This window comes from Heterocephalus glaber, unplaced genomic scaffold (genome assembly GCF_053883595.1).
Source record: "Heterocephalus glaber isolate CG9 unplaced genomic scaffold, H.glaber_assembly_v1.0 deba00001606, whole genome shotgun sequence".
NCBI lineage: Eukaryota > Metazoa > Chordata > Mammalia > Rodentia > Bathyergidae > Heterocephalus > Heterocephalus glaber.
Genome location: NW_028258377.1, coordinates 23,179,130 through 23,192,924, shown reverse-complemented (window position 1 = coordinate 23,192,924; position 13,795 = coordinate 23,179,130). Strand labels below are relative to the sequence as shown.

At 34.2% G+C, this 13,795-nt stretch overlaps 1 long non-coding RNA gene across 6 annotated transcripts in view; it reads left to right on the top strand.

The window, feature by feature from the left end:
• The first annotated feature begins 11,011 nt into the window (after window positions 1–11,011).
• Window positions 11,012–13,795, top strand: part of LOC110344792 (uncharacterized) — a 630,580-nt gene continuing 627,796 nt past the window's right edge. For 4 of the 6 annotated variants that reach the window (XR_015444644.1, XR_002387600.2, XR_002387602.2 and 1 more), the window contains exon 1: window positions 11,016–11,218. This is a non-coding gene — a long non-coding RNA (uncharacterized LOC110344792). Of the gene's footprint in view, window positions 11,219–13,795 lie in introns of all 6 variants that reach the window. The other 2 variants (XR_015444645.1, XR_002387605.2) reach the window with 2 other exon arrangements.

The following is a 13,795-nucleotide window of genomic DNA, read 5'->3' as shown; positions in this document are numbered from 1 at the left end:
GTAGGCCTTTGCCTTTGTCCTGACTACCTTTGTTAATTTGGGAGAGGATGGTGCAATGCAATTGGCTCAGCACCCAGTCCTCCAGAAATAAACTTCAGTATTATTTATCACACAAAGATGAACCAGGTATTGGGATACAGTGCAAACCAATTAGTACAAACAGCTATTCCACCCTGGCAATAGCAACAACACCAGTAACAATAATAGAGTCAGACAAACTGGATAGCGACATACCAAGAAAACCAATAAAAGCTGTACTACCCTTAACAATAGAATATAGATCTGTAATTATAATACAGATATATAGACAAGCTAAGTATAAACACACATCAAATACATACTGAACCCAACAACCATACTGCCATTATCAATACAAATGAATTCAATAATAATAGCATAGGGTCACCTAAATAGTGGCACTGTTGGCCCAAGTGTGTTGCTTTTCCTAGAGCTGCCAACTGTCTCTGGACTTACCTTGTGCTAACAGAGACAGAACCTAAACGATAAAATTTTAGAAATTCTGTAAGAAACTAGACCTCATTTACTTTGGCTAATAATCTAATAATGACAGTTAAATTTATTTTTATATAATTGAATTAATTTTAAATTTATCTTACATTTGACAGGGTTAAATATTGAAAAGAAATTTGCTTAATTATTTAAATCTAGTACCTAACAATTCTCTCAGATTCTAAACTATCCTATTACCAATACCTTTTAAAAATATTCAAGTATTTTATTATATATATTTATATCATGTAACTTTATTATATATTTATTTTATTAGATATCAAATATAGCACAGAGATAAAGGGATAAAATAGAAATCATAACTAAATAAATTGTCATAAAACCAACATCCATGGGAGTACACTCATATCGATAAGTGATTTGTATCCTAGGTTTCTTCTTCCTTCCTTCCCTCTGTCACTACCTCTTCCTCATCTCTGAAGAAACCACTGTCCTGACATGTTTTGTCATCATTCCCTTGATTTTACCATCAAATCATGGCTTGCTTGTGCTTGTTTTTTAATTTTGTACAAACTGAAATGTAAGGTTTTTGTTTTGTTGTGCTTGGGTTCACTAATTTACATTGATTGGAAGATTCATCTCTTGCTTTGGGAAGCAATGGCTCAGACATTTGGATGCTGTATACTATTCCTTACAGTGGTACATTTATTCAGCACAATATTGATGGATAGAATATCCATGGGTGGTCTATTATGCAGCATGAAAAATGACCGCTACTATAAATGTCATTTAAAAACAGATCTCTGATCATGCCATTTTCTTTATCCATTTATTGTATTCTTTTGTATTTGGTATTTCACCTAATTTGCTTAGCTCATAATTTTGAGCTTTTTATAATGTAACATTTATTTAATCTTCTAACTTTATAAAAAGTGAGTCCCCACCACATGCATTATTTATTCTCAGGCTGTGAAACTACATTGTTCTAGTGAAAGTGGACCCTCTAATATTCTTATGCTTTTAACTGACATTATTTTTTTCAGTCAAAATATACTTCCATTGTTTTGTACTAAAATCCTATTCATCTTCTAAAGAGCTTTAGTGTTAACTCTAAACCCATCTCAAACATACAAACAAAAACATAGTGATAATCTCATGGTCACCTCTCACATGAGTCCCTATGCCACTTAGAAGTGAACTGCACTAATCTGATTCCTTAATGTACCCTTTCTCTATATCTTCATTCTTTGGCTCATAACAATCTCTTTGCTTATAACAGAAGAATTCATGTAATAGAAACTTTTTTATCCATTTTCTTTCTTACTAGAGTTGAATAAATACCTGACTACATCCTGCTTCCATAGCTCTTTGTCCATAACTAACTTTAGTGGATTCCAGTTATTTTTCCATATTCTTGGTCATATGTCATTTTCCTTGAGAGAAAGATAATTCTTAGTTATATTTTATATGCCTGATTTGAAATAATAATTGTTGCATAAAGTATGTGGCAGTAATTCAATGACTGATTCAAGAACAAATGCATATCGTGTGTCTCCATTTCACTGATTACTGGAGAGTTTCTACAAATAGATTCAAAAATTCAGTTTATAGAATGGACCCAAAGTTCAGATCATCACATTTTTATATTTCATGATAGTAGGGGGGAAATTACAGGAATTAATAAAAGCCAGGCACCATTCCAAAAGCTCATTTAGCCAGTATTTTCTCTGGCTCCTACCAAAGTGTGACCAACAAATAGAGTGATACTTTATTCATTCCATTTGGATTTTGCTTGTTAACTTACAGTGGAGGTTTATGGAGCTGTGAAATTATTGAAAACATTTATCTCCAAACATTAGTGGACACAATAATCAGCTGAGAAAATTGTTAGCATTGTAAATTTATGACCCTAAGTATCAGGCTTACTAGGACAGTGTTGCAACCAAGGGATAAGCATTTTTTAAGAATTCCAGATTTAATTCTATTCCGAAGAATTTTCCTACTCACTATTAAAAACAATTTCATTTCCAAGTAATTATTAGCCTAGAAATAAAGCTAATTATTTGGTCAAAAGTGAAGCCTAATAAATCCGATGCTGATTATCAGAAAGCAGACCCCATCTCTCTCTCTCTCTCTCTCTCTCTCTCTCTCTCTCTCTCTATGACATGGTGAGATGACATGGTGAGATTGGCAAAATACAACTCTATATTTTAGTATTGCATACCAACCAAAGGGGTATAAATACCAGGTGGCAATGGAATTTGTCAATTACATTGGAAACCAGTCATGCATTTTCTAAGAAAAACAAGTCAGAGAAAGAGCTAGACTTAAATAAAGAACATATATTATCTTGCTATGTATTTTTCTGGCTAAAATGGACCCAAAGATCTACAATTACATACTTTGCTCCTAGTAGTTCCTCTCTCCCCCTTACTCTCCCCTTTATTTGCCTGCCATCATTTAATAGTGTGATACCTAACTAGGACTATAATCTGGCAACTGTCTTGTGACATATGGTGAATTTCAATTGTTTGTCGAATACATGGATTGAAATGAGAAATTTTAATTGACTCCTATAAATACATTAACTTATTTTAGAAACATTGTCCAAACAAATAAATAAATAACTATATTTAGAGCTTGTAAATGTCTTCTGTTTCATTTGTAATGGAGTAAGTTAGCACTTTTCAACACACTTTCTCTCATTCATTACCATGATGGACTCATTTGGCCAAAACAACAACAACAACAACAAAATATATATATACATTTGCAAATCTGGCTGACATATACAGCCCTCCCACTTAAAAGAAGGTGTGTTTTAGTTTTGTAATTATAAGCAATAATACACAATAGCATTTTTCTTACCTTTCTTAGCTTTTTAAAATATTAATTTGGAACTACTGCATACCTGTCATTTTCTGTTAGGAACACGTGTCAGTATTTGGAAAGAGTTGTATGTTAAAATATGGGCCAAAGTTGCATCCTGTGTATGTAAAGTCATTTGAATGTTCTGACTTTCTGAATCCACTAGTAAGTCAGCCAAGATGGAAACATTAATGGAAATAATATATGGGTGCATTCATTTTTATGGTATATCCTTAGATATGATATGATTGGCCAAGAAAGCACATTTAGGAGTCATATGCTTTAATTAGGAAATAAGACTCTGTATGGATTTCATTTCTGGTTTACTTTATTATTTTAGTTTTTTAAAACTTTAATAATTAACACATGTAGATGTTACGTGTTTTAATCTGGGGCATTTTTATTGACTTTTAGTAGATCATCATGAATTAAATGCAAAAGAAGACCAAGAGATAAAAAGGATTTTTTGGTCCAAAAATATTATATATGAATATATATATTCATTCTAATTTTATATATATTAATTTATATATATTCATTCTAATTTTTAATGGAAAAAACCCTCCATATTTATTTTCACCATTAATTGTTTAACCAGGAAGGGATGCACAGATTATTTAAATTGCCATTCTCTTTCATCCAAAATCCAAATAAATATACTTCTAAAAAAATAAAAGCTTGTGCATGGTTTTTATTTGTCTATTTTTTTCTGGTTTTATTTTGGAACTAAATTATTTTCACCAACCACAATGGAAATCAAAGTGCTAAGAGGGCAAAAGAGAGCAACATTGAATGTGGAACTGATTATCTACCAAAAATAATCAACTGAGAATTTTAGACAAGCATCTAAATCCGTGGGAACTTCATAGAATGATGGTGGTGTGGAATACCATAATAGTTCACCTGTCAGCTGGCAAATACATGCATATTTTAAATCTGCAAAATTTAAAGGCAAATTTATGCTTTGCTTAGTTACTGAGCTTGTATTACCATTTAAAAAATGGTGTTCACTGTCCCCTACCATGTATTATGAAAAATTGTTCGTATAGTCATGACAAAAAGCACAATCACATTTTACGTAGGCCAGCCTGGAGTTTGCATGGCCCCTTTCCTTGAGGTGTAATGCTCAGTTTTTTTCTTTTTCAAAAGTGAGGGATATTTTGAAGGAAGAGACTTAATTTTGTAATATGTCTGTCAACTTGTTTCTCCATAGAAATGCTGCTTCTTTCCCTTGATGTCTCTTCCCTACTATATAAATGATTGATATAGGTGATAAACCTGACCTACTTCCTAAATGTAAGCCTCAGTCTGTTGGTAACTTGCTCGAGTTTGAGCTCTGCTGAACTAATCAAGCCTTACACAGTTACCCCAATAGGGCATGCATGAAGTCATAAAATTGTTTCACCTATTATGTGTAAATTGGAATAAAAAGGCACTGGCATACTGTCAGCACAAATGAATCCAGAGCTTTTTTTTGTTTTGTTTTTTGAAGAAACTGATCTATTCCTAAGACATAGGACCAAAGTAGAGAACAGGACACCTAAATCACCATTATCAACCAATGCTGTTGTAGGAAAATACATTCAGATATCCCCAGCCCCAGTGAGTAAGAATAACAAGAAAGCAGATACGATTTTTTTCTTTTATTTTTTTCTAATACAGTCATATCTTAGTATACAGTCAGCAACTTCAAGAAAGAAATACTTTTTAATTGGCCACTTTGGTTGCATAACATACATCACTTCTTAAATAGATTGAAAATCACCATGCAAGTGCTTTAAAATTGTTTTTCCTTACTGGATGAAATATTAGTTGACTAACTAGGGTACTCTCTGGGCTGGATGCTGAACCATGATCAAAATCAATTACGCTGTATGGAATTTAGTGACAAGCCTTTGAATGCCACAGTGGAAATGGTAGCATCTGCTTGATGGCATGAACCCATTCAGCATTGATGTATAAGAGCAGTAGAATAGGAAATGTTTTGGCCTGGAAGTGAAGTCAGTATCTGTGATGAACTTCTGTGGGTGGAGGATGAGCTTCAAAGCTGAAGTTTGAAAATTGTTAAATTGTATTATTAAATATAAATTATAAAATTGTTATTATGTTTGAGAAATGTGAGCTTGGCTGTTAACTGGACCTACTGGCTATAATTACTTAACCTGCATTTGATTCCACTTCTTAATATCCTATAGAAATTTTTAGTTACTAAGCTACTGTTTATGTTAGGCAAGATTCAGCTAATTATTAAGGATGACGTGTTAAAATATTAACATGAAAAGAATTAACTAAGCTCCTCTACACTTCTATCCTCTCAGCTTGAATAAATGCAAACATTATATACAGGACCATGACTTAAATGCTTGTGTTACAGAAAAACTGTAGAAAAAAGAATTAATAATTTGTAACAAACTTAATTCACAGTTGGGTAATTTTGATCTTCATTATTCAGTGAGTTCTGTAACATATTACCTTCTTAAAAGTACTTTGTTATGACAAATCTTACAACAAAAAATAGGCGTTTATGTAAAAAATGTTAGAAAAACAACAATCAAATGTTATTCTTAATATCAATGTTATTGATATTTGTCATTGATGTTAAAAAAGGTAAAATCTGTAAAAATGGAAGCATAGCTCTAGACATGTTAAATGGTTAAGTGATAAGTGATACAAATATAGTATTTAAAGCACCAGAAATTTGTGGAACGAAGTGTCAGAAGAGATGAAGCTTGACACCCTGAGGTGGTGGAAGGAAAGTTACCTGCAATCAGATGGAAAACTGTAATGCAAAAACAGAATAAGTGAGTCCTGCATGGAGATGGCAAAGCTTGGAAGATGTTTGGTATCTGGTAACGTCTGTGTTTTCCTTTCAAGATTAGGTCAGCTCAGTGAGTGCTGTCTTCAGTTTTGTGTTCTCACCTAGCATTTCACACAGATGAAATCATCTCTAAATAAACATGCTTCACATTATACTCAAATTGCTCTGTAGTGTACCAATTGCATTGGGTCAAATTTGGATCTTCAAAACTAGCCGTATAGCAAAGCTGACTCCACTGGAATCTGTAAAAACTTATGTTTTAAATCACACATTCCTTATGTCATAAACCTGTCACATCAAAATGCTAATATTCATAGAATATATATTCCATGCATTCCACTCTTCCTCATGCTGAAAATCTCTACTAGTTAAAGCTTTGCTTGAATGTTGCATTTTTGCCTTTGTCAAGTTCATTTACTATCTGCTCTGAAGAATAAAAATATTTAGCAACAATTGTCAAAACCCTTCCAAAATTGTGGTCTGTATTTAAAAATTTTGCATCTGTTAAAATAAATCAAATACTATCTATAAGGGCATAGTTTATTTTAATTGACCAGATTATATTTGCTAGGATCTGTATTGCACTAAGTGCACCATGTCTTGTGCTGCTCAAATAAGCTTCCATCCATGTTTCATTTATATACAGGTTGTATAGAACTGGGAGCTACCACTGGAAGTGATTCAGTAGTATCTTCAAAGTCACATAGCTGACACCTGAAAGTGCACTTATTTTTGTGTTTTGACCCAGACATTTTACCACCATTCACTTATACACAAATTTACATTCTTAAGTTAGAGATTTGCAAATGAGAGCTTCTTTCTTTGGGTCACAACTTGTGTATAGAAAAATATCATGCTTCTTACCAAATTTCTTGCCCTCTTTATCTTTTTGTGATATTTTAGCTTGTCTTATCAGCTAACTGCAGAACACATAGAGGTAATTTGCTTATTGTACCCATGGGTTACATGTCTGTTGATTTCACCATCTTTAGATCAAAAATATTCAGAAAAAACTCCATCTGTATTGAAACATAGACATTTTCTCATCATCATTCCCTTAGCAATATATTATAGCAATGATGTACATAGCATTTGCATATATTCATGAGTAATCTATTTTTTATTTTTATTAGTACATGTTTGAAATACATAATGTTTACCTTTCTTGTATGAAGTTGTCCCATATACCTAACAAACCTCAATTCCTTTTTCCATACCCTGCCCTGCCCACTCCCTCGATCTCTTGATTCCTTTCCCACTAGAGATAACTTGAAGATCATGGGAGGATAATGTAGGCTATAATATATGCCAGTACTGTGCCATTCTATTGGTTCTTATTTTTCCCCATTTCCCTGCCCTCCACTGAACCCCTCCATCCCTCCCTACTTACAAAGACTTTGTTTCCATTTTTTCATTTTCTCATATTAATCCCATTCCCTTCTTTCCTTTCCCCTACCCCTCCCACTTCCCCTTCCCTTTTGCCCCTTTTCTTCCTATTTCTACTTCTTTGTCTGAGAAATGTCTGTTCATTTCAGATGCCCATTTTTGGATTGGGTCTTTAAATTTGGGAGGTCTGATTTTTTTAAGTTCTTTATAGATTCTAGATAGCAGACCTTTGTCTGAGGAACAGCTGGTGAAAATTTTTTCCCACATTGTGGGTTGTCTCTTCACACTGCTGGTGGTTTTTCTTGCTGTGCAGAAGCTTTTTAATAAGAAGAGATCCCACTTGTTGATTGTTTGTGCTAGTTCACAGGAAACTGAGCTTCTGTTCATACAATCTTTTCCTACACCAATGTCTTCAAGAGTTCTACCTAACCTCTGTTCCAGCCGGTTCAGCGTTTCTGTTTTAATATTTAGATCTTTAATCCATTTTGATTTTAGTTTAGTGCACGGTGAGAGATATAGGTCTAGTTTTAATCTTTGGCAAGTTGAAACCCCATTTTTTCAGCACCATTTGTTAAAGAGGCTATCTTTCCTCCAGTGAGGGTGTTTGGCTCCTTTGTCGAAGATGAGCTAGCTGACTGTGTCTGGACTTGTTTCTGCATCTTCTAATCTGTTCCACTGGTCCTCGGGTTTGTTTCTTTGCCAGTATCATGTTGTTTTTATCACAGTAGCTTTGTAGTATAGTTTCAAGTTGGGTGTTGTGATACCCCCTGCCATATCTCTGTTGCCTAGAATTACTTTTGCTATTCTGGGTCTCTTCTTGTTCCAAATGAAGTTTTGGATTGTTTTCTGAAGGTCTGTGAAGTATGCTGCTGGGATTTCAATATAAAGGACTTTGATATCTGTAGATTTATTATCTGTGGTGTCCTGGAACCCATGCCCAGCAGACACCTAGGAATAATCATACTTTATCCTTCCTTTAATTTAGTTAAAAAGATATTCTGAGTAAAAATCTAATTAGGATATGGTTTAGAGAAGAAGAAGACTGCAAAATCCATAACTATTTCAGATTGGTAAAGTTGTAGTCTAGTGGGATATTTTGTTTAGTATCCACCCACTTAAGAAGCTAATAAAAATTACAGTTTTCTTTTCTGATAACTGTGGACACTCAAGTTACAACTGGCCCGACACATGAACAAGTTGGGTTATGAACAGAGTTTTAATTTTAAGTTAGGACCAAAGTCTTGAATTATGACCTTCAAATGCTGGCTGTTTGTTCTTCCAGATGGTCTGAGATAAAGATTTAACCCTTACAGAGTTCTGGAAGGATCATTCAAACAGTCTTTCCTTGTGTGGGCTCAACTGAGATATCCTGGGCCAATATCTCTCTAAGGACACTGAGATCTGCCCGTATACAGGAGAGAAACTCTGAAGACTGTAGAGGAGCCTGAGCCTTCAATTGACCAACTAGAGTTACAGCCAGCCCTCATGAACTAATTGAGTTTGTGAGTCACGGGTCCACTGAAGTTTAATAGAATCCTGATTAAAGACACTTAAACTAATGTTCCAATTGTTTCTCTTCTTTTTCACCAAGAGCATTATCAAATGCTGGGTATTTAAGCATTGAGAGGCAAAAGAAGGGAGGAAAGATATGGAGATATGAAGTGCATGGTTGCTCCCTCACACAGGGAACCTATGGGGCTATTTCTAGGTCTCTGGACTTACTTGGTTTTTCCTGAGAATTCTTTATGCTATCACTCCAAACTTTGCTCTAGACATCAAGTCTATTCTCTCAAGTGTGATTTAGGAAAATACAGCAGATACTCAGAAATCTGGTTGTCAGAAACTATAGATGTTTATGTAGGGATGGCAAATTTAACAAATACAAATACAGGACGTAGAGTTGGATCTGAATTTCAGGTAAGGGATAATATTTTTAAATCTGAAAGTTAAATTCAGTTGCATTTCCTGTACTTGATAGGGCACCCATACCTTTGTAAGCTCTGTATTCCTAGAGGCAGGTGTCCTCAGACAGGCCCAGAGATGGCCTTCTTTTAAAGATTACCTTTTGTGACAGCCAGTCATCATTTCAAATTAACAAAAATAGTTAATAAAACAATTTACTTCAGCTTCAGTCCTGGGAGGGATCATGTCCTGTGAGACAGCTTGTCTGCCTTCTGAAATGTCACCTTGCAGCCATAGAATAAAGCCAAGCTGTCACAGGTTTTATTACCTCTTCTCCAATTGAAGACTGATTAAATATTCTTCATATGTACATTTAGGAATGCCTATTTATGTGTGGAAGACATAATTCCATATTATTTTACTCTTGTCTTTTGCCATCTTCTGAGCAGCACATGCTTGGTGATCTTTTCCTGAATAAATAAAGAACAATACCTCAACATGTGGCAACCAGGACAAGTGAGAAATTTAAGATGGGCTCAGGTTTAGCTAAATATATTGCACATAAATGTCTCTTTTTGAGACTTTTCAAATTTGGCCTTCCAAAAATATGCATTGCATAATGAACTTTAGAGAACCAATTCTTCCTGCATGGCATTTATTCATGTGATAAAGCCCACAAACCTATCTTTAATTATTACTGTATAGGATATCCCTTTATCTTTAATTATCACTACGAAATGGTTGCAAAATCAAATACTTCTGGCAATCAAGAGTCATTATACAATAGCATGATTGCATCTGTTCATATTAACAGATAAGCACAGAAAATCAAAACAGTGTCTGATTTAACCACTAAAACTGTCTGAACAAAATATTGTATCTAGTGCTCTTAATATCTTTCAGTGACTTTGATCTGATTAAAGTCCAAAGAAACATACCACAGATGCAAATGTTCTGGTGTTTCTGAAATTAATATTGCTGAATTTTACTGGACTGAATTGCTGGAATCCTAGTGAAGCAGAAGTGATTATAGGCACAGTACAAACTTACGATAGGAGGATATCTAAATCTCTGAGGCCGCAGGTGCAGGATTATATCAAAACCCCACTGAAACAGTCAGTGTTCTATCTAAATACCCCAGTACAAAATTAATTAGGCAGTTGATCACATAATAAAGCTACGATGGATGATCTAATGGAAACTAGCATCTCAGAGTCAATAACAAACTTGATTCTCTTATTAGATGCAGCTGATTTTCAGTTCTGCCATTTACAAGATTGTGGGCATAATAGAAGATGAAAAAGAGGGGGTTCTATTTTGAAAATAAGAACTCAGTTACAGTATTTATCTCTGTTGGAAACTATAATATGTAAGCAATGTAGAATTTGTAGACAGACATATTTGCAAGTAATTCTCTAAGATACTTGGCTGAAAGGCACATCAAAGAACAGGGAAATAATGAGACAGGCTCCAGCTGTTGGATTCCTACAGCTTTTGATTTGTGCTCCACGAGAAACTCCAGGTTTTGATACTGTGTTGATTATTTCCATGGTATTGAAGCTGATTCGTGCTTTATTTAAAGCAGACAGTAGGCAGCAAACAAGGAAGAGTTTGCAAACTACATCTCGAAGGACGTTTTGTTTGTGTGTTGTCGTTTCTTGTGTTCCATCTGGGAGGCTCTGTTGATGTGTATGGCTACCTGTAAGAGAGCACTGATGAAGAATGGAGAAGATGTAAAATAGAGCTCGCCAAAGGTTTTAAAAATAAATCAAGGTAAAATGACAACTAAAGTGACTGTGGGATTCTGAGACTAGAGAAGAATGGCTCACTTTCCATGTTGATTTTCAATTTTGTGAAACAGAGGGTAAGGACAGATGCCCGCCTTGAAAGGGGATATTTTTACAAGATAGAAACCTTATTGTTAAGATTTACTAGAAAATCTTCAGCTCTGACTACCCGTTCCCCTAAACTATGACTTCAGGATCTTTCTTTCTTTTCTTTCTTTCTGTACATTTTAGGTATACAGTATGATGACATTCATCATTGGGAATTTTTATCTTTACATCGTATATCTTCGGTTTTTCCCCCCGTTCCCCTGCCCTTCCTATTTACGAAGACTTTGTTTCCATTTTTTCCTTTTCTCATTTATGAGAACAGGATATTTCATAAAAGGTAGCCAATTTTTCAAGGATTGCAATTAAATGTTTCCTTAAGATATACTTTCTTTTCTACTTATGAAACAGTACAGACCTTTGTAAATTCAGTAGTATGATACTCTAGAGAAGGTGGACCCAAGTTGTTTTGGGGTGCTGGTAGCTATAGAGTGATACAGATAAACCAAAAACCCATAGTTCCCGATATTATTTGTGTGTTTGATGAAGGATTATTGTTCTTCAACTGTCTGTAAACCAAAAGATGCTCAGAGACCAGGGAGTTCTCCTATAGTGTTTTGTTTGGTTGAGTTCAGGATTATGCAAGGTTGAGCTATTTGTTGTTGTCCCAGCTCATGAAAAATGAAATCCAGCTGGTAAATGGCTTTCTTCACTTGATTGTAATCCCTTATATTTTCATTCCATGGTTTTTTTTAACCTCACACAGAAACACTGACACAGCCACATAAATGCACACCCATAAATGCAAAAAGGACTTGAAATGGTTAAAAACTGGTTCAATGAGAAATTATTTAAAAATAATTTTTCAGGAAATACCACTGATCAGTTAATTGATTCTGAGAAGTATTAGTAATCAATACCTGGTTCTCAAGAGTCTCCTGGAGACCCATTTGATACAGTATTGACTCACCTTTCTCCTTATCAAGAAATGCTTTCTCCCTCTCATTTGGTACCTCATGTTTAACTTGTCAATATATAGCACTTGAATAGTTCCTTAATAAAATGTGAGAATTATAATTAAGATCTTCATGTTCATGGGCATAAATCATGAGCATTCGGGGGGGGGGTCACAGGTATACTTGGACTTACATAAAGCATTAAAATCTATAAGGAAAGTTTCTAATAAAAATATCTCTGTATGTAGTTGAGGTCAATAAAAAATGTATAGTTTTTAAACAAAACTTGAAATATACCAAATGTTGTAATAGTTGAAGGGGTCAATAAAATACCATGGGGAAAAAAGAAAAATTTTTTGATCCAAGAAGGACATAAATGTTGATTAGTACATATAAAAAACCTCAAGTAATAGAATGGCTGAGCAGAAATATGAAACCTATATAATGCTGAGAGAAAAAAATTTGAAAAATTACCCAAAAACAGTTGAAAAACTTTCTGAATTGAGTCCATCCTCATTAATAACTACAAAATATGTATAGACAACTTTTAAAAAATTTAATGACATAAGAAACAGATATTTTTACAGAAAAATTTAGAAGAGCATAAAGAACTAAATAATATATCAAAAATTTAAAAGAATGTTATTTTGGTGCATATTTCCTGTGAAGTGTGTGTATGTGTAAACATAGGAAGAAAATAGGTAGTTGTAGAATGAGCTAAGTTCTCTTGCAGTGTCAATGCTCAAACTTCAGGGGATTACAAAACAGTGGTTTGTTCTTAATTCACATCATATCCTTGCTGCACGTTGGTAGCAGCTGTTTTACATAGTCACTCATCATTCCAGTCTCTTGAATGCTCCACCATACTTTGTGTAATTTAGGTGAACTGATGATCTCCACGTTTTCTATAGTGAAATGAGAAGAGAGGACTCGAATGAGGTTTATAAGAACCAGAATAAATACAGATACAGTGTTCCTACATCCTGAGGAGTAAAATGAAAGGAAAAAATGATTTGGATTTGCAGCCATATATAAATGACTCTGCCCTATCCTACACACTCTGTTTAGAACAAAATTTAGATCACTATGCTTAGTTTTATTTGATTTAATGAGTTATGAATATGTTTCAAATGTGTACAGAATGTTTCATCATGTAATCATTCCATCTTCTACATAGTGCCTTCCTTATTTTTAAGCATTGACATTACAGATGATAATTCAGTAAAGTAGTGACTATCAGCTTTTCTATCAAATAGACAATGATTGAATATTTGATCATTTTCCTGACTGGCTAAATATTGTGGGAAAATTATTTTAGTACCTTGCACCTAGATTTGATTATCTGTAAAATAGAGACCATAATATATACCTCGTTTACTACCTAGAGGACACAATAGGAAAATAGTACAGTGGACACTCACGTTACAACCAGCCTGACATGAACAACTTGGCTTAATTAGGTTAATGGAAGATCCATCTGCCTCTTGTTATTTACAGAGTGTATCCAGGTAAACATCCAGATCTCAGCTGTGTTGACTCAGCTACAATCAGCTTTCAGGAAC